Genomic DNA, 22,025 nt, shown 5'->3' with positions numbered 1-22,025 from the left:
GCCTACTTGTAGTTGTAAACTCAAAAGTGACAATTTCAACTGACCTCATTCAGCCTGTACATGTGTCCTCACTTTGACCTTTCATATTGTTGGACTGAGCAGTATGTGGGCAATTCTTGCGTAAAATGAACATGTTTTCTGTTATCTTAATACAGTTTGTTCACAAGACATTGACCTGCACTGCACAGCTGTAAAACAGGACTTTACCCTACCAACTGTGCAGCAGCAGAACTATCTGCTTCACTTAAAGAGATATTCACAGTCAGGAAAACATTTACTTAGACTGTATTCCATTTACCTTTTAACTGTTTAGGTTTTCCCATGACATTTACTTATTAAACATCTGTGTAAAAAAGCCACACAACCTTCGCCCTCCCCACCCCTCAAGCTTTTACCCATAACAAGGCCCGGAGTTCTCTTGCTCAGTCTCACAGTGAGGTTATAATGCTACATTTGTGACTTTGCAGTTATTTGCAACAGACTAGCAGAAATACTGAGGGGTAAGGAAGGAAGCTTTTAGATTAAATAGTTAAGAGCCACGCTACAGTTCAATATTTTCTTCTATGTCTATGTTAGCTAGAGTGTATTATTGGTATTATCAGAGGATGTCATCCAGAAATGTTTGTGTTCCCTTATCAGCATTCATACTATTACAACCAGTGGTGAGCTGGAGCTGGTTCGCACCGGTTTGCACGAACCGGTTGTTAAATTTTGAAGCAGTTTTAGAACCGGTTGTTAACCCGCTTCCCTGCAAGGGGGCGCTGCGGCTTTGATGGGCTCCGGCCAGGAAGTGATGTAATTCCTCCTTTGGCCGCCGGGGGCGCTGGCTGTGGGAGCCATGTGGGCTGCCGCCTGGCCCTGGGCACGGGACCTGTTGCTGCTACTGCTCCCCCAACCGCTGGCCCTGGGGCTCCCGCTGCTGCCTGGTGGGTCCCCGACTGCTCTGATTGGACCTGGGCTGCGTCCTGCTGCTCGGGCTGTTCCGAGCCGTTCTCCCCGTGAGTACCCGCCACCCTGCCTGCAGCCAGCCCCTGCCTGCAGCCAGCCGCTGCCGAACCCCCTGCCCTGCCTGCAGCCAGCCCCTGCCGCACCCCCCTACGGCCCTGCCCGAAGCCAGCCAGCCCCACATCCCCCTGTCTCCAGCCAGTCCCACAGCCCTTGCCCTGCCCGCAGCCAGCCCTGCACCCCCTGCCTCCAGCGAGCCCTGCCCCACGCCCATTTGCAGCCGGCCCCACGTCCACTGGTGCCCTGCAATTCCCAGGGCAGTAACTCTGCACACCTGCTTCAATGAGGGGGGCAGGGAGCAGCAGGGACCCACACATGTGCACACTCTAGGGTGACCAGACAGCAAGTGTGAAAAATCGGGATGGGGGTGCGGGGTAATAGGAGCCTATATAAGAAAAAAACCCAGAAATCGGGACTGTCCCTATAAAATCGGGACATCTGGTCACCCTAGCACACCCCCGGGGAGTGGCAGGGACCCACACATGTGAAACAGAGCTCATTTCTAGTTCAGGCCCATCTTTTTAAAAAAGAACTTTAGGTAGGGTTAACATACATCCGTATTTTCCCGGACAGGTCAGGCTTTTTGGTTCTTAAATCGCTGTCCCGGGAAAATACGGACATATTTTTTATTGTTAAGTATGACTCCCAATGACTCAATGCATTGCCACTTCTTATGGAGAAAGGTACTAAAAAATACATACTGTGGCACATCCCTTAAATCAGAACTTTTTATATGGAACCGGTTGTTAAAATTTTGGCAGCTCATCACTGATTACAACCACTACCAAATATTTATTCCTTAAAGTAAAACACAAACATAGCTAGCACAGTACTTTGCATAACAGAAAATTACCTTTCAATAGCATTAATTTGCTCAGTTTCTCCTTCTAAGAAGAGAACACATTTTCGCTTAAAAATGATAATTGATTTATATTTGTGGAAATCTTGAGTTGCAAAGAAACTTTTTGTTTTTTAGCTACTGCGATTCTCTTTTTATGTAACAATTCTGAAATCCTGCTGCAATGATAGAGAAGTACAGATCATCACTAGTCTGCATTTAAGCCTTGTCTATACCACAAATGCTTTGCTGGTGTAGCTATGCAGGCAGAGTCCCCTATTGTATATGCAGTATATGCCAACAGAAGGAGTTTTTCTGTTGGCATGACACCACCACATCCCCAAACCTTAGCTATGCTGACAGAAGCACTCTTTCGGCGTAGCTGTGTCTACACTAGGGGTTTTACTGGCATAGCTATGTCAGATGGAGGGTACTGTTTTTTCAACCCCCTGACCAACATAGCTATGCATACAAAACTTCGCAGTGTAGATCCAAACTTAGATATTTATTCCTCATTAAGGAAAGAAAGATATAGAAGTTCCTAAGCATTTAAAACCATTTTATCAGGGATTTGGAGCAATCAAATTTTTGAATTGCTCCGCTCCGGCTCCAGGCAAAAACCTACTGGTCTGTGCTTCATCTCCGAGCTCTGCTCCAAATCCCTGCCTCTTATGGGGTTTATTTGTATAGTTAATGTTATTTCTGGGTTGGTAGACAATGCAGTAAAGCAATCTAGTGTACTGTCACAGGAAGTCTGTGTTTTATTACCAGATACCTATATATGTACACAAAATTGATGAGAATTTATCATGAATTGCTGCAATGAACTTACATTTTGGGTTAGATCTTCCATGCCTCGAACATAATTGCATGATTCAGTAGTACATGAGCGCACTGTTTCTGTCCTGCCTTCTCTAAACAGGCGGGTCATAGAGGCTTCATATGTTAAACAAAATTTTCCCATGTCCTTGGAGACAAAAAACAAAGATTGAAAAATCTACTCAGACTAAACCTGGTGTTATAAAGCAGCAGATCAAGGCAAGCATACAGAAACTAATAATAAAAAAAATCACACCATAAATTAAATTGACCAAACTAAAGTATTTATCCATTCATCCTAAAACTTGAAACACAGTCTGCATCCTAAAGTCTATGAAAACAAAATTGGCTCAACAACTATTTCCCAAAATTTCGGATAAAAGCAACCAAAAGCCTAACAAAAACGATCCCACACATTTTTTTCCTTCATAATTCTCTATAGCTTGACAGGGCCTGATCCAAAGCCCATTTGAACAGTCAATGGAAAGGTTCCTACATATTACTATACTTGGGCGCATTACAGCCCATACACTGATTTTAAAATTTACCAAGGAAGTTACACATCACCAATTAATATGTATCAGCAGCTTTCTGGTTAAAATCCAAGTCAGGACAGGTGTGCAAGCCAGTTACTCCTTCTAATGAAGTCTGCAAGTAATAATGACATGAACTATTGCTCAGGGTGGTTGCCTGACAAGGGGCATTCATGGATACTTTCAGAATTCAGGATGAGAAAATTGGCTGCAGTAGTGAGAAAATCTAAATTTCTATGATCATGTTAAAAAGAGATTCCATCTACAACAGCATCAGAAAAATGGAGTGCAAATACCTTAAACTGAGAAAAGCTACCTAGCGAAGTCAACAACAGGAATGGGGAATCTTTCTGTCACAGAAATGTGTCTAAAAGCATACTACAGACAGAGGATTAATCAAAGAGGAAAGAAAACCACAGTCCAAATATCTATGAACACTATTGGAGTAACCAAACATATATGATTAAAAAACATTAAAGTAAATTTGTATGGTTTAGGATAACAGATGTTACATATGAAAAAATACCTACTAGATAATCAAATCCATTTCCTTTAAGTGCAGCACTTCTGTAAATAGATCACTCATGCCTAGTAAGACAGAGATCAGGTCAATGTGAAAGATGGGAGAGTAGCTTGGAATAGGAAAACATGTAACTTGTAATCCCACAAACCAGGGGAATGTTCCAGAATGCAGTATGGCAAGCTTTGATCAAATCAACTCTCTGACAATTGTAATCATGTGTCTTTTCATTCCTTGTAATCCTAATCTGTAAATATTTCAAAGCAGTGCACAGAATTTTGTGGGAGCAGTAGAACTCCCATTAGAGTCAATATTTGTGTGGCTAAAACCCCATTTGCTGCTTTGGAAAGCTTTGGGATGTGGGGATGTCCATTAGTAGTGAGGATATAGAAATTTGCATCAGTCCTTCTGGCTTGCTCCTCCCTGAGTTAGGCACTGTATACAAATTCTTACCATATTCTCTCATTTTGAATTTATTTAGGCTGCTGCTGATAGAAAATTGGTATAATGAAATTGACAGGGTCCCAGAGAGAGTTGGGTGTTCAGATCAGTCTCCCTCTTTTTCCCTGAACCATGGGAGCGAAACTTGAGATTGCACAAGAGGTTTTCAGTAAATGTATTTAGGGCTTACTTTAGGTCAGCTAATTTATTATTACTAACTGCTGTTTGAATTGAGGTAGCACCTGGAGGCTGTAATCAGAATTGGACCCTTTTTGTGCTAAAATACATACATGGAGGTACACATAGTTCCTGCCCCAAATAATTTTAATTTTAAAGGAGGTATCAAAAACATTTGGGGGAGAAGATGGGGAAAATAGTTATAGGCATGTTTATTTGTAAAGACAAAACAAATACCAGAAATCCCTCTTGGGCATCTGTCATCAGTTGGGGTTGTTTTGTTTGTTTGTTTGTTGGTAGGCATCTTGGGGAAAGTTGCTCTTGAGGAAAGATTTAAAGGAGAACAGAGTAAAAGCTTTATGGACTAGTTGGGAAGGGTGTTTCATGCACTCTTTAGTGTTGCTCTTTATGGCAGTGCTTATGGAAGAAACTGATAAATGGGTAATGAAAGCTGACAGAGTAGAGGTATTTAAGTTGTGAAGGTCTGTAAAGACCAGAAGTTTGAATTTCAAGCAGTGAAGAAAGGAGAGGAAGTGGAGAGACCCAGAAGTGGGAGAAAATTCTGGCCATGTCACAACCTATCTGAGAGGAGAAGATCCAGACAAGAATTTTAGTGGTATGAAGAAAAAAGGGATTAGCTATGTTAGGGAGTCAATATTAGGAAGATTTGGACATGGCCTGGATGTTGTGCAGATCTTGAACAAAGGTGGAGTCAAAGCTGACAGCCATATTATGGACCAGTGTGACAGGAAGGATAGCAGGTGTCAGGTGTGATGGAGAATGGATGGAGTGGGGAGGGCTTTGGAGGAGACGGACTTGAGTTAAGTTTTGGTTCTATTACATGTAAGTTAATGGCGAAACATCTAAAAGGAGATGCCAGTTTAGATGGATGAGCTCTTAGGTGCTACTGTAATGCAAACAAATAATAATGGAGGGAGATGGGTCAGTGGTAGAGAGATGTCAGTATGATTGGCACAGAGGTGGTAGTGGGATCTGAAAGTGTCAGTGAGGTCATGTATAGATGGGATCTTCAGGAAGAAAGGAAGTGGGCCAAGGACAAAGCCTTGTGGGATGGGATACCTGGGTAAAGTGAGATATGAAAGCAGGAGGATCCACTGAAAGAACAACCAAAGTAGTAGAACAACTGGCAGAGGAGAGTCACTCAAATCTTAAGAGAGAAAAGGGGCTTTGTCAGATGACTTACGTCATATGGTGGCAGGTTTACAGTTTGAGAGGTGTGGTGTAAGGTTTGCACTTGAAATCAATGAAAGGTGGTTGGCTGACATCTTCTGGGTATGAACATACCCATAACAGAGTAGCTAGAAAAAAAGAACATGTAGCATTGGAGTGCAAATGGGAAGGGCGAAAACTTTTTAATAAATATAGATGTTTCCTCCCCACCCCCTCGTAGGCTTCACGACTGTAAGGGAAATTCATACATTTCATGTGTAGTTCTAGCTGAATAAAAACCCTAACCATCTACATAAATGATCATTTTTTCTCAAATGTGTGCTGTTCATTGTCTGTCTGTTTTAGTGCTATGCAACATATGCCAGTTGTTCTTTAGCCTCCAAATGAAAAGATGTCTTCTTTAGGAATTTTGAATGAGTAGAGTGTAATATAAATAAGTGGCTTTATAAAAAGAGAAATATAAGGCTGGTTTTGTTGATGTGCTTTTCCATGGACAAATTTAGTCAAAGTGCTAATTTTGAAAGGAACCTCAAATCTTTTATACTTTTCTCCTTCTATTTTTTGCATACTTTTGGCTTCAGAGTGTTGAAATCCTATTGGTATGTATGGTAAAGGCTGTGATTGTTCTCACTTCAGGCACCAAGCACATTCTTTATTCCCTCCTTGCACTTGTATGTAATCATTGTAGTTCATGCATTTTTTCAATCCAGTTTAAGTGTGCAGAACACTGATGTGCTAATGGATGTCTACAGAGTCCAGATTCCCGTACTTGATTTCCATGCTTCAATCATAATTCAAAAACCATTTGCATGTAGTCTGCACCCTTCCCTCAGTCTCCCACTATTGCATGAAATTCCCTACATCCAAAACTGAAGTTAAATTGTAACCTGCTTTTTATTTAGTGAGGAAGGAAAATTGTCTACCTCGCAAGATGTTTCTTGTAAATATGTGGTGGAGGAGAACACAGAAGCTGTAGAAGAAAATCCTGCTACTCCACAGCCTGATAGCAGCAGTCCAGAACAGAGGTAACCTTATTACAGGCTGCTTTCAAGCCTATTACCAGCTGTTTATAGCATGTTTTTCTAATAGAACTGATCCATATATCTACAATTTCTGGTTCCAGAATCCATTTATCAGCGCTTGGTGTTAAGGGTCTTTTCTGCACACATTAATCTATTCTTTGTACCTGTTTTATGTGCATTCTTATGAGTTGTATTTTTCTATTAGTTTTTTCAGAACTCCAGACATTATTTCCTCTGAAGTATTTCATCCAAATCCCTTTTACCCAGTACTGTGTGCATTGTGCTCAGTATACTGTAGCTAAAATGAGCTGTTTCCATTATTTTGCGAGAAAAGGTGGGTAAGGTAGTCTTTTACTGGACAATCTTCCGTTGGTGAAAGACAAGCTTTTGAACTACACAGAGCTCTTCAGCCTGAGACCTATAGAGCAATTCTGTGTAGCTTGAAAGCTTGCATCTTTCACCAGCAGAAGTTGATCCAGTAAAAGATACTACCTCACCCACCTTGTCTTTCTAATACCCTGGGACCAACATGGCTACAACAACTCTACAAAGAACATTGTTTTGCAGGCAGTTTATTGGGTTGAAAATATAAAAGGCTTTAATGGTCAAACAATTTCCAAAAGATGGGGAAAACCTTAGTCTTCTCAAATGAAATTAATATTCAGATTCAGTTAGTTGGAAACTGAAGTACCTAACATATTCGTAGGTACTGTAGTGGTGACTGACACTAAATAATGCAAGAAACTGACGTGACTTCACCTAACCTGATGTTGTTTAAAAATGGAGTTAACTTTGGGTGGAATTAACCCCTAAGAGGCAGCACAAGGCTTTATGCACGGCTTATTTTGAAGGCATAACATGACATTGTGATGAATAGGTCTTGTGATGGCCTTACACACAAGAGTGATTAATTCCTTTTGACTTACTGTGGAATATCCTGGAGTCTAGAAGCAGAGAGATACTGGGAAACCTTGAATTTATCACAGAAAGCAGTTTTATCTTTTGACTTCAGACTCTCCATTTAAAATGTGATATACAGCAATTTAATCTATGGTGTATTTAAATCCACTTTATTCACCTTTTGTTCATTTTGTGAGGTGCTTAAGACATCCATCTTCATTTTGTGTTGTAATAGTCTTTTCAGGATTATATTTTGAACCATGAGTTGATATGGTGGCATAAAATGTAAAACAGTCATTTAGAAAATGACAGTTAATTTTACTCTTAGCTCCTCTGTCCTATTCTGCATAATAACCATATTTGACACTTTAGCACAATAAGCATGAGCGCACAAATGCTGCAAACATGGAGAAAGGAAAATAGCACATTATAAATCTTGCTGTTTCAGTTCTCATGGATTGGTGAAAGTGCCAGTAATCCAACATCCCACCTTACTTTATTGTAATTTATCAATTTATGCTGGTAACTCCCATCTTTATAAATGATGATTTTGAATATATTGCTTCTCTGGACAAAACTGTTCAAAACATGTACAAATCATTTGTGTCTTGAAGCATAGTCCCCTTAAATCATCGTGAACCTATCGTCGGTCTCCGGCTCCACGTTCGTGGTTGCCGCCTTCTTGACATGATTCGTCAAGAGAAAGGCGCCAGTCCCCCGTTATCGACATCAGTCCCAGTTACCGATGCCGTGGGAATGATCTCCCTCCTGCCCTGGCACCGCAGCCGCTCCCTGCACCAGCAATACCGGTCACCTCGGGAGGGGTACCGGTCTCCAATGTCAGTGGCCTCAAGGCAAACTCAGGCCTTGACAGCCCCTCCGTGGTCCCCGGGAGGGGGCTCCTCCGGAACAGAGGGACATTTGAGTCCATCACCTCGACCTCAGCGGCGAGATTGGCATCCGAGCCAGTGGCGACACTGGGACAGTAGCAATCAGGATAGCGGCCTGTTCAGTGTCCATGTTAGAACACCTGGGAGGTTCCGGTTACGGTATTGCCCCCATCGGCTCAATCACCTGCAGCAGCCACGGAGCAGCGACCGCTGGCACCGTCAGTACCGGCCCCAGTGCCGGAGGCACACCCAGTGACCGAGGTTACACCTATGCCTAAGCCATCCTTCCCCAGCAGAGGAGAATGACCAAGCCCCCCCTCCATTGGTTCAGTCCTCCTTCTCATCGCCTAACGAGATCGTCATGGGTCCCTCCAGTGCCAGCCCACCTGACGAATTTAAGGACCCTCAGGCCTTGCTCTAACACGGGGTGGACAACCTGGGCCTGCCGGTGGAGATGGCCGAGCAAGAGGACACGTTCTTCAACGTCCTGTCAGCCTCCACTCCTACACGTATTGCACTACCCATTCACGAAAGGATCCTGAAAATTGCCAAGGGTATCTGGCAGATGCCCTCCTACATCCCTTCCGCCTCAAAGCGGGCTGAGAAAAAATACTTTGTGCCGGCCAAAAAAAGTTTGAATGCCTTTATATCCACCCTTTTCCAGGCTTGCTGGTGATCTCTGCTGCCAATGAAAAGGAGAAGCAGGGACACACCAGCGCCACCCCACGAAATAAGAAGGCCAAAAGACTCGACTTGTTCGGAAGGAAAATTTATTCCACTGCAAGTCTACAGTTTTGTGTGGCAAACCACCAAGCCCTCCTGAGCCCCTGTTACTTCAATTTATGGGACTCTCTCCATAAATTCAAGGACTGACTCCCCACAGGACTGGGCCAAGGAGTTTGTTGCATTGTTGCAGGAGGGCACTTCGGCAGCCTGCTGTGCCCTTCAGATGGCCTGGGACATGGTGGACTCGGCAGCCAGGGTGGTGGCGTCCTCAGTGGTTGAGGCGCAGCTCCTGGCTTCAGATCGCAGGTCTCTCCCAGGAGATGCAGACCTCTATACAAAACCTTCCTTTGATGGAAGTGGTCTGTTTTCTGAGCAGACTGATGTGAGCCTGCACGGGATGGAGGACACCCAGGCTACCCTCTGTTTGCTGGGTATCCACACACCGCAGTCGGTGCTTAAACCATTCCGGCCACCCCCTCCGTTGAGGTCATGGCAGTCTCACCCTGGACCTGCAAAAAGAAAGGACAGGGACACTACTTTTAGTCGTTGCCGCCCTTCTACCTCCCGCTTGCCTGTGTAAACCGGCCAGACCAAGCATTCTGCAGGGCAGAAACACTCATTTTGATGGCATGGTCAAGAGCGACGCCCCAGTCAATTCTCCAGATCCACTGCTACCTTTCCTCAACCGCCTGTTCCCCTACCGCTCAGCCTCGTTGCGGGTTATGTCAGACCGCTGGGTTCTAGATATATCATGGGGCTATACCCTGAAATTTTTGACCGCCGCCCCCGCCCCCCCCCCCCCCCCCACTTCCCCATCCCTCTTCAGGGACCCTTCTCACGAGCAATTCCTTGTTCAGGAGGTCAAGAACCTCCTCTGTCTAGGGACCATGGTGGAGGTTCCTCAGGACATGACAGAAAAGGGGTTCTACTCCTGGTACTTACTAATCTCGAAAGTGAAAGGAGGCCTCAGATCAGGGGTGGGCAAACTACGACCCACAGGTAGCGTCCGACCCATCAGCATTTTTAATCTGGCCCTCGAGCTCCCGCTGGGGAGCAGGGTCGGGGGCCACTCCGCATGGCTCCCGGAAGCAGCGGCATGTTCCCCCGCCGCACCGCTCCGCCAATGGGAGCTGCACAGGTGGCGCTGCATAGGAGCCGGAAAGGGGCATGCTGCTGCTTCCGGGAGCTGCTCGAGGTAAGCGCTGCCTGAGCTGCCCCCCCTCCCCCATGCCCCAACCTCAAGGCCTGATCCCCCCACCCCACCTTCCAAATCCCTCGGTCCCAGCCCGGAGCACCCTCCTGCACCCCCAAACTCCTCATCCTAAGCCCCACCCCAGAGCCTGCCCCCACAGCCAGAGCCCTCAACACTCCAGCCCCCTGCCCCAGCCCTGATTCCCCTCCTGTCCTCTGAACCCATCCATCCGAGCCCGGGGCACCCTCTTGCACCCCAAATCCCTCATCCCCAGCCCCACCCCAGAGCCTGCCTCCCCAGCTGGAGCCCTCACCCCCTCCACACACCCCAGACTCCAATTTCATGAGCACTCATGGTCTGCTATACAATTTCTGTACCCAGATGTGGCCCTCAGGCCAAAAAGTTTGCCCGCCCCTGCCTCAGACTCATCCTGGACATGCGCCGCCTCAACAAGTCTCTCATGAAGTTGAAGTTTTGCATGGTCTCCCTGGCCCCCATCATCCTCTCCCTGGATTCGGGAGACTGATACGCTGCCTTTGACTTGGAAGACGCTTACTTCCGCATTTCTATATTCCCGGGCCACAGGTGCTTCCTCTGTTTTGTAGTGGGAGGGCGCCATTTCCAAGTCACGGCACTACCCTTTGGCCTCTCTTGGTCCCCAGGGTGTTTACAAAATGCATGGCGCTGGTTGCCGCTTACCTCAGATGTGGGGGTGAGGGGTCCATCTGTTCCCGTACCTCGACGACTGGCTCATCAAGGGCAGGTCTCCAGAGCAGGTGCAGAGAAGTCTCGACTTGGTGCACTCCACCTGCTGCGACCTGGGCCTATTAGTAAACCCAGAAAAATCCACATTAACGGCAGCTCAACACAGAGTTCATTGGGACTGTTCTCGACTCCACGTGGGCCAGAGCCTTCCTCCCAGAAACATGGTTTCAGGCTATCGCGGACCTGATTTGCCATTTAAGAAGGCACCCGCTCACTACAGCCCACACCTGTCTACATCTGGTGGGGCACATGGCTGCATCCACATACGTGGTCAGCCTTCATATGTGGCCACTGCAGGCATTGCCAGTCTTGGTTTATATCCCCAACAGACACTCCCTGGACAGATTGGTCACGGTACCAAACCACGTCCTTTTGTCCCTGAGCTGGTGGTTGGACCCCAGGTCGATGCTGCAGGGGGTTTCCTTCGCGGCCCCATCCCTGTCGTTGACCCTGGTCTCCGACACCTCAGATCTGGGCTGGGGAGCCCACCTGGGCGAGTTCAGCATCCAGGGCCGCGGGATGCGGGACAACCTCAATGTCAGGGAACTCAGAGCGGTTCGCCTGGCCTGCTAGGCATTCTTACCTCGCTTGAAAGGCAAGGTGGTGCAGGTCCTGACAGATAATACTGCAGCGATGTACTACATCAAGAGGCAGGGAGGAGCCAGGCGCTCAGCCTATAGGACTTCTGTGTGCAGTACGCCATTCATCTGGTTGCCACCCATCTGCATGGCTCCAGGAACGTCCTTGCAGATCGCCTCAGCAGGATCTTCTCGTCTCACTACTAAGGGTCCCTCCATCCAGAGATGGTCAGCGTAATTTTCCAACGGTGGGGAACTCCCCAGCGTAATTTTCCAACGGTGGGGAACTCTGCCTCGCGTCCAGGCAGAACAGGAAGTGCCACCAGTTCTGCTCCATCCAGAGTCTGGAAAGGGGTTCCCTCTCGGACGCCTTCCGCATTCTGTGGACGGGGTGCTTATGTATGCCTTTCCACCAGTGCCATTGATCCACAGGGTCCCTGTGAAGGTCAACCAGGACAGAGCGTAAGTCATCCTCGTAGCTCTGGCATGGCCCCATCAGCACTGGTTCAGCATGCTGTTGGGCCTATCAGCAGCCATCCCCCTCCCGCTGCCTCTTCGACAGGATCTACTGTCGCAGAACCATGGCAACCTGCTGCACCCAAACCTGGCGGCGCTGCATCTGATGGCATGTCTGAATGCAGATGAAAGAGCATGTTCCGCCCGTGTTCAACATGTGTTGCTTGGCAGCAGAAACCCTCGACCAGGGCAACCTACCTGGCAAAGTGGAAAAGATTTGAGTGCTGGGCTGCAGAGAGACGTCTTCGGGCCAAGCAAGCCTCGATGCAGGACATCCTAGATTACTTGTTGCATCTGAGACTTCAGGGGTTGTCCTTTTCCTCCATCAAGGTCCACCTGGCAGCCATCTCGGAGCTGCACCCCCCCCAGTCCGGGGTGGGTCCCTCTTCACCCATCCTATGATGGTGCGTTCCTTAAAGGGCTAGAACACCTCTACCCACAGATCCGGCAGCCGGTCCCCCCATTGGGACCTGAACATAGTGCTGTCCAGACTCCTGGGTCCTCCTTTTGAACCCTTGGCTTCCTGCTCCCTCCTCTTCCTGTCCTGGAAGGTCTCCTTTTTGATCGCTATAATGTCAGCCCATAGGGTGTTGGAGATCAGGGCACTCACCTCGGAGCCGTCCTATACGGTTTTCTTCAAGGACAAGGTGCACCTGCGACCTCTCCCGTCGTTCCTGCCCAGGCTGGTGTCCCAGTTTCATACTGGTCAGAATATATTTTTACCAGTCCTCTGCCCAAAGCTGTATTCATCAGATGAGGAAGGGAGGCGTCACACCCTGGACATCAGGCAGGTGCTGGCTTTCTACATAGTCAGAACGAAGCCGTTCCGTATGTCATTGCAGCTGTTCGTCGCAGTGGCGGATAGGATGATAGGTCACCCTGTGTCCGCACAGAGAATTTCATTCTGGATCACAGCCTGCATCCGTTACTGCTACGAGCTAGCAAAGATATCCCCACCAGCAATTTTAATGGCTCACTCAACTCGGGCACAGGCGTCATCGGCAGCCTTCCTGGCGCAGGTGCCGATCCAAGAAATCTGTCTGGCTGCAACCTGGTCGTCCGTCCACACGTTTGCGTCGCATTATGCGTTGACCCAGGAAGCTCGGGATGACGCTGACTTTGGCAGAGCTGTGCTGCAATCTGCAAGGCTGTGAACTCCAAGCCCACCTCCAAAGATTCTGCTTGTGAGTCATCTACAATGGCGTTGATATCAGCAAGCAGTTGAAGCAAAAACGGTTACCCGCCTTTTGTAACTGTTCTTCGAGATGTGTTGCTCTTGTCCATTCCATTACCCCCCCCCCCGCCCCTCTGTTGGATTGTTGGCAAGAAGGAACCGAGAGGGCATAGGGCCGGCAGCGCCTGATATACCAGCACATGAGTGCGGCACTCAAGGGGGCAACACAGCCGGCCCTACGGATACCGCTAAGGCAAAGATCTCTGATGAATGGAATGGACATGAGGAACACATGTCAAACAGCCACAGTTACAAAAGGTGGGTAACCGTGTTGTTTATTGAGTTGCGATTTTTTACTTTTGTAAATATTTTATATATAAGAAGAGTAAATAACACATGTAGGGGTTCTCTTTTACACTCCACTATGGGTGTTTTAAAAAAAACCTCAACTATTTGACCTTTACATGCACTCTTAGTAGATTTAAAGTTTTGAACATTTCTTTGATTTCCAACTGTTTATCTGAAATGTAAAAACTGAAATGCTGTAATACTGCACCATTTTAAAAATAGCTTTGCAAAGCTTGTCAGATGTTTGCCAAGACACACAGTATTAGCCTGTGAATAAAGACTTACCAGCATAAACCAGAAGAGGGCTCTCAAAGCTAGCAATTCTTTGCATTGTTCCTGGTTTCAGTAAATGTTTTGTTTTAGATATCCTTGTTTCTAAATCCCTTTTTGGCTTTTAATGACAAATTTTAGAATGGACAAGGTATTTTAAAATACTCTCTCTAAAGGTGGCTGTCACAGTAGATTTCATCAGATTCATCACAAGTGCAATATAAATGCGTAGATAGACTTATCCTCACTTTTGGGGCTCCATGTGTATATATAGTTGGTGGGAGTCCCCTAGGTAAGTCGTGCCCCCTCTACCCCCAGTCAATAATAGGTCTGTGCTAGGAGTCCCAGAATGTCCCAGTGGTTAGTTTATTTCAATCAATTAGTGAAGGTCACTGCTACAGCTGTGATGACTGTGTAGAACAGACTCTTGCCCATCTAGTTTCTTTCTATTTTACCTCCCAGATTTTTCCTGAAAAGTTGATGATAATTTTCTGTCTAGTGCAGTCTGTCTCTTCTCTAATGTATATATTTTTTTAAAAAGTGTTTTTAGTGATTGGCAGCCAAAGACTTAGCTAGGGGACTCCTGCTGGTCATGTGCATGTAGAGCACGGACCCAAGAGTGTGGCTTCTCTGTGATTGTACACCACCAGAGAACAAGCGTTACAGGTCATTTTTCTTTGTGTGCAGTGCAGAATGGTCATTTTTTTCCCCTTTAAAAAAAATTCTTGACAAGCTTTCAGTGGATTAGTTATCGCACTGGATGAAAGTGGAGTGGGTTTTTTTGTATTGCCTGAGTTACAGGGAGAGTGTTTACACTAAAACTGTTCTTACCATAATAGGGCTCTTGCTTTTTTTTTTCTGCTTTTTACTTTCTTCCCTACTTGCCCCCAAACTGTTCCTGATCCTTTCACCATAGTGGAGTGAATGAAATTCAGAATGCTCCTGAAACAGCAGCTCCTAGGTCAGATTAGCACACAGCACAATTTTTAAAAAAATTGTATTTATTTACTTTGTATTTTTGACTCTGCAAATATTACTTACATATGAAAAATAATTGATATGAGATGTACTTAAGTAATGTTTTGGTAAGCTGAAGCCCCAGTACACCTAGTACAGAATGAGAAGCAGAGGAACTCTCTAAAGGAAATAGAAACATACTTTGTGAGGAGACACTGTACCTTACAATATCACTACTGTTACGTGCGTTCCATCAGTGACTGAAGCCAGTTGCCTTTTGTTAAAGACCAAATGCAACTTCTATTAGCTGTGCTTACTTCATCAGTCGTCTTCAATAAAGTGCTAAATATAATTAGTCAGTGGGAGTAATTAAATGGCAAAAACTTTGCTAATGGGGATTTAAGGTTGCTCAGTGATAGCCTGTGCCTTTCAGAACGGTAGACAAAGCCTAAGGCTAAGCCTACACTACAGTCTGTCAGCATAACTTACTTTGCTCGGGTGTGAATAAACCACCCCCCTGAGCGACCTAAGTTACACTGACATAAGCACTCGTGCACAGTGCTATGTTGGCAGAAGAGCTTCTCCCAACAACATAGCTTCAGCCGTTCACGGAGGTGATTTCATTCTGCTTCTTCACCAGACGTGCTGCGGCGGCGCAGCTGCATCAGTACAACTGCGTTGCTGCAGTGCTGTAGGTGTGGAGAATTTCTGATGTGTTGGTCTTACCTCTTCTTAGCTGCTCACCCCAGTGTCAACAGCAGGGGTAGGCAACCTTTCGGAAGTGGTGTGCCGAGTCTTCATTTATTCTCTTTAATTTAAGGTTTCGCGTGCCGGTAATACATGTTAACGTTTTTTAGAAGGTCTCTCTCTGTAAGTCTGTATTATATAATTAAACTATTGTTGTATGTAAAGTAAACAAGGTTTTCAAAATGTTTAAGAAGCTTCATTTAAAATTAAATTAAAATGCTGCTCTTACGCCGCCAGCCTGCTCAGCCCACTTCCAGCCTGGGGTTCTGTTCACCTAGGCCTGCAGCGGGCTGAGCGGGGTGACTCGAGGTCAGGGCAGAGGGCTGGGGTGTGTGTGGAGGTGCAGGGCAGAAGGCTCGGTGTTGGGGGCGACTCGAGGTCAGGGCAGAGGGCTGGGGTGTGTGTGGAGGTGCAGGGCAGAAGGCTCGGTGTTGGGGGCAACTCGAGGTCAGGGCAGAGGGCTGGGGTGTGTGTGGAGGTGCAGGGCAGAGGGCTGGGGTGTGTGGGGGGGTGCAGGGCAGAGGGCTGGGAGGGATGTGGGGGTGCAGGGCAGAGGGCTGGGTGTTGGGGGGAGGTCAGGGCAGAGGGCTGGGGGTGTGTGGAGGTGCAGGGCAGATGGCTGGGTGTTTAGGGTGACTCGAGGTCAGGGCAGAGGGCTGGGGGTGTGTGGAGGTGCAGGGCAGAAGGCTGGGTGTTTGGGGCGACTTGAGGTCAGGGCAGAAGGCTGGGGGTGTATGGAGGTGCAGGGCAAAAGGCTGGAGGTGTGTGGGGGTGCAGGGCAGAAGGCTGGGTGTTGGGGGGGAGGTCAGGGCAGAGGGCTGGGGTGTGTGTGGGGGTGCAGGGCAGAAGGCTGGGTGTGTATTGCGGTGGGGGGGTTCAGGGCAGAGGGCTGGGGTGTGTGGGGGGGTGCAGGGCAGAAGGCTGGGTGTGTGTTGTAGTGGGGGGATTCAGGGCAGAGGGCTGGGGTGTGTGGGGGGGTGCAGGGCAGAAGGCTGGGTGTTGGGGGGAGGTCAGGGCAGAAGGCTGGGGGTGTGTGGGGGGGTGCAGGGCAGAAGGCTGGGTGTTGGGGGGGTTCAGGGCAGAGGGCTGGGGTGTGTGGGGGGGTGCAGGGCAGAAGGTTGGGTGTGTGTTGCGGTGTGGGGGTTCAGGGCAGAGGACTGGGTGTTGAGGGGAGGTGCAGGGCAAAAGGCTGGAAGGTGTGTGGGGAGGTCAGGGCAGAGGACTGGGTGTTGGGGGGAGGTGCAGGGCAGAAGGCTGGAAGGTGTGTGGGGAGGTCAGGGCAGAAGGCTGGGGGTGTGTGGAGGTGCAGGGCAAAAGGCTGGGTGTTGGGGGGAGGTCAGGGCAGAGGACTGGGTGTTGGGGGGAGGTCAGGGCAGAAGGCTGGAGGGTGTGTGGGGAGGTCAGGGCAGAGGACTGGGTGTTGATGGGAGGTCAGGGCAGAAGGCTGGGGTGCTCGGCTCTTGCTGGTGCTCCCAGCCCCCTGTCCTGAGCGGCTCATGGCAGGGGGGCTGGGGGGGATATGCCGTGTTCCACCCCCTTCCCCCAGGCCCGTCCCTATCTCTCTCTGCCTGCTCTACGGAGCTGTGTGCAGGCTGCCGCTCTTCCCCTCCCCTCCCCCCCCGCAAGGGCCATGCGGGCAGGGAGAGGGAGGAGGAGGAGGGGCGGAGGGGCCGGAATGCATCAAGCTGTTGGAAGAAGTGGGGGAGGAGGGAAACTTGGCTGCGGCAGGACCAAGCTTCTGCCTCCTGCCCCTGCAGGGGAGAGCGGTGGGCGGGGGGGCTGAGTGGGGCGGGGGGCCAGGACCCCCCCCCCACCGCTCTCCCCTGCCAGGGCAGGAGGCAGAAGCTTGGTCCTGCCGCAGCCAAGTTTCCCTCCTCCCCCGTTTCTTCCCCCAGCGTGGCGCTTTCCAGCCCCTCCTCCTCTCAGTGGGCAGGCAGCGTGCCACTCAGAATCGGCTCGCCTGCCGTGTCTTGCACATGTGCGATAGGCTGCCGACCCCTGGTCAACAGAATGTTCTGGATGCATGCTCATGGCATCCATGTTCTTAGCTTCTTAGCCAGAGGGGGGGCAGGGCTTCCACAGAGTCTGGCTCACATTGGGGTGGGGGGACAGGGATGAGGGTGAGAACCCCATTGGTGGGCAGGAGCCCCCAGATTCTGCCACACACCTGGAGGCACAGAGATTGGGGCTCAGACATTACCAGAACAGACCCTGAATCCCAGCTCACGGTGGGCAGGGCTTAAACCCCCAGAAGAGCAAGCACCCCAAACTGGCTCACTTTAGGGGGCCAGGGAAGGGGGGGAGTCCCCAGAGTGTGGTGAGCATGCAATGATCTAGGCCCTGGCTTGATCTCTGTCTATGAGCAAAACTAGGTGGCATCTGAAGAAGTGAGGTTCTTACTCACAAAAGCTTATGCTCCCAATACTTCTGTTAGTCTTAAAGGTGCCACAGGACCCTCTGTTGCTTTTTAGGTGGCCAGAATCTGTCAATTTCAAGTAAAGCTGTTTTCTTCCAGGTGTTCTATCTTGGGAACCCCCTTGATCAGCTGGCCCCAAATTTGGATCATTAACAGAACCCTACAGCCCCACTAGACAAACCAAATTTCAAGGCAATCCCAGTAACCATGTAGATTTTAGAGCAGTTAGAACAGGAACCTTTAAACAGAAAGCTGGTCTTAACCTTAACTAGAGTAGAGCTGCTAATCTACTTCGGTGATTAACAAGAAAATGAAAATAGGACATAGCAGGGTGTGTTTTTTATTTTGTTTCAGTGTTATGGATGCATTGTCTCTTTTCCATGACCCCAATTCTAAATTAGTATATTCTGACAAGTCTTTGGAAGTTCATGTTCTTGCTTTGACCCCCAAACTTGATTGTAGTGATTATTATAAGGGTGCATTGGTTTCTTATACACTTACCATCCTCCTTTTGACTTCTTAGGACTGATCAACAAACCCTTTTAGGAGAGGCAGCTGTTAATGGCCCTGTATGATATGTGATGTCTGCTGCTGTTGGCTGAAGAACACGAACTGATATCCAGGGGGTTTAGTGTTTCTCAAGGATTTCATCTTGAGCCTGTCAAAGCCAGTCACTGCTGCACTAATTTTGCAAGGGATCAAGACCAGCAACATTTATATTCTAGATTTTAAGACATTGTACAGAAATTCATAAGTGTAAAAAAATTGCACATTGAGAAATACCAATATTTTTTGTGTATGTTTATACTGTATTGTTCTAAATAATGGGTGGCCTGTGAAATAAGATCTTGCCACCCAGGTAATGATAGTAGTGATACTATAGTTAAAATGGCTGTAAGAATAGTTTTATAAAAAAGTGAATACACAAATCTAATGTATTTAAGACATAACTATTTGACAATTAGTGTGGACCGAAGTATTTAGCAGTTTTCATACATTTTTTCACCGTGTAAAAATAAAATTAAAAAAATTCATGTTTCTTCCAGGTTGGTGAAGAATTGTAGAACTGAAATGCCCTATAAATGTTATTTTGGTTGTTTTAGCTTACGAAAGTGATTTAAATAAGAATTTTTGGTGTTCAGCATTTTACAACAGGTTTTTAATTGGTAATTGTTTTCTGTATTGTTTAAATCAGATCAAAAATGTAAGTTTATTGTAGAGATTTTAAGTATTTATTACTACAACTTAGGTGACAAATTGATGTTACTGTAAAGCCATATGTTCTGTTAGTCTTGTTTGCTTGAAACAATACCTTACAGGTGAAACACTAGACTATTTGAAGTGCACCTGGCTTGTTGTGTTTTTTAAAGTGATTCACCTACCTTTGAACCCATTCACCGAGATTTACTTTAATACCAAGCATTCTACAATTGAACATTTTAGAACAATCTACATATTTTAAACACCATAATCCTGTTAGACAAGTCAACTAAGTGAAATGCCTGTGCTGCTAATGTAATTACAGTACATGCATTTTAAAAATATAGTATTTTTAAAGTACAAATCAAAATTTGGCACCTGAGCATGTTAATTGTTACTTTCACTGTATTGATCTGTGTGAGGCTTTCATTTGTAAGTTCTAAACCATTTTTTTCACAGCTGGTTTGTATATATATATATATATATATAGTGATTATGGAAACTAATTCTGCGTAATTTATAATTTTCTATGTCAGTATGAAATTCCAACAGCCTTCTCAAACAAACAGAAGCAATATACTGTATATTGCCAGATTGGTGAAAGGGTTAAAGTACTTCACCTCTTGTACTTTTAGATGCAAATCCATTTTTATTTCTGTAATAGGAAGTTAGTCATTTATTTTTACATTGTTTGTTTTCCTGACCAGTATTTAAAGCCAAAAGGATACTCTAAACAATGGCCAATGATTTATTTTAGAAAGTGTCCCAAGCACCGGGCCTAAACATTACATTGCATACACAAATGGAAAAACAAATGTATAATGGTATTTCTTTTAATTCTTCCTGTCTTGCATTTCATACAATGTAATGCTAGAATATCTCCACAGAGAGATTCCAAATGGTAAACCCCAAGAAATTACTTGATCCATCTAGTGAAAACAGAGGCAAACAACAATAATCTTCAGGGTAAAAAAGGACAACCAGTGTTACTTGTTTGTGCATAAATGATGCAGGAACCCACTCACTTTAAAGAGGAAGAAAAAAAAAGTGTCCCATTCTATAAAATGGAATATTCCTACTTTGTCTTACTTCCAACTGAGCACTTCTGAATATATTTCACATGTTGGTATCAGAGTATTTTTAATGCTCTACTGCTAACTTTATCTGCTATCTTGAGGATGTTCTATGTTGTATTTTTGTGATTGTTACTGAACCGGTTATCTCAGTACCAAAACCACCAACTTTGGCTCCAGCTGTCTGGGTTCCAGGTATGGTGTCCTTGGGGGAAGTAGCACTGCTTGTTTCCTCTAGTGACCTCCTGTTCCTTAGCAAGCAAGGAGAAATGCATGCAGATACTCGCTGAAGAGTTTTGCAGTAAGATGGGGGCGTTTACAGGGATTACGAAGATCTGATGAGGTTTGAAGCATTTCTGTGTTACATTCAAATTACAAAAGGTGATAGTTCTAATTTTCTGTTGTATATTAACTACACCAGAAATGCTGAATCATGAAATGGAAGTTATAGAAAATAAGTAAATTTATAATACCCAGATTGTGCTAAGTTTCTAGAAGTATTTTTCTTGTGTTCCCTCTCTCCCTCTTGTGTTAGGAGATAGTGGGGTTTAAAGGTATAGTTGGAGAATCCAACTGCCCATTTGTGAATTTTGAATGGGCTCCATCTTAATCACCCTATATGTACTGATTGAGATTTTAACTTTTTATGGTAAAAATTTGTAAATATGCCCCTTTTCAATTTTTTCTGTATCGCCTGTATTGAGAGTTTTTAGTTCTTAGATGAAAGAAAAGTTTGCCACTATCACCCAGTTACAGCAGAGTATTGTCCAATAGTGCTGCTTTTATGAGAGAGTGCCAAAGGTTCAACAATTGTTAGTGTACACTGTGAAGGACAATAGTGATGTCGAGTATAATTAAAGGATGACTCAGCCAAACTGTGGTCTCTCTCTGGTATAAGGTATTTACTCCAACAACAGGGAATTTCCTTACTTGTGTCTCTTTGTGAATTCCAGATGCATGTTCAGAACTTCAACTCATAGTTATTGAGCAATGAGGACAAGCCTATCCTCTTGGCAGGTTGCAACCTTTCAAAAGGGGAGGAGGGATAGCTCAGTGGTTTGAGCATTGGCCTGCTAAACCCAGGCTTGTGAGTTCAGCCCTTGAGGGGGCCATTTAGGGAGCTGGGGAAAAATCAGTACTTGGTCCTGCTAGTGAAGGCAAGGGGCTGGACTCAATGACCTTTTTGGGGTCCCCTCCAGTTCTAGGAGATAGGTATATCTCCATATATCAAAACTAAATCTTTAAACATGAGCCATATAATTAATTTGTATAACAACTGTAGGGGTAGGACTTTTAAGCTCACATAGATACCTGAGATCATACTGTATTTCTGATTCCTGGTCCAGGACTACTATTTGAAAGCTTTCTGGTCCAACTAAATGTTCTTAGCCTTGGTTGCAGGATCAAGCCATAGGCCCTTACTTCAGTGGAACTAAATAGCATGCTAAAGTACCTTGCTGAATTAGGGTCTTAAAGATCAGATCATTCAGAAGGTGCTTTGGAACTGCTCTGCTCCAGTTTTGCTGTAGGTTGTCCCCAAAACTGCTTGTTCATTCAGTGTACGGTACCTGTAGTTAGTTTAGTTTAGCTACAGTGCCTGGGCCGGGGCATGCCCCGTGCCCCAGGTTTTAAGTCGTTCGACATTTGTAGGTGTTCTATGCCACTGAGTGATCTGCACGCAGACTGTCTGCGCTGTTTGGGGGAAACCCAACTCAGCGATTGCTGCA

The 22,025-nt window shown here is 46.3% G+C and overlaps 1 long non-coding RNA gene across 3 annotated transcripts; it reads left to right on the top strand.

Moving 5' to 3' along the window:
- Positions 1-481: 481 nt before the first annotated feature.
- On the top strand, positions 482-21,173 carry LOC135983370 (uncharacterized). Of its 3 annotated transcripts, none has more exons than XR_010600958.1 (3): positions 482-500; positions 6,427-6,549; positions 18,549-21,173. It is a non-coding gene; the product is annotated as an uncharacterized LOC135983370 (long non-coding RNA). The 3 variants fall into 3 exon arrangements; XR_010600959.1 differs by lacking the exon at positions 482-500 and adding an exon at positions 980-998; XR_010600957.1 differs by lacking the exon at positions 482-500 and having other exon boundaries at positions 3,528-6,549.
- The last annotated feature ends 852 nt before the right edge of the window (positions 21,174-22,025 follow it).

This window comes from Chrysemys picta, chromosome 4, assembly GCF_011386835.1.
Source record: "Chrysemys picta bellii isolate R12L10 chromosome 4, ASM1138683v2, whole genome shotgun sequence".
NCBI classification, from domain to species: domain Eukaryota; kingdom Metazoa; phylum Chordata; order Testudines; family Emydidae; genus Chrysemys; species Chrysemys picta.
This window is presented reverse-complemented; position numbering and strand designations above follow the sequence as displayed.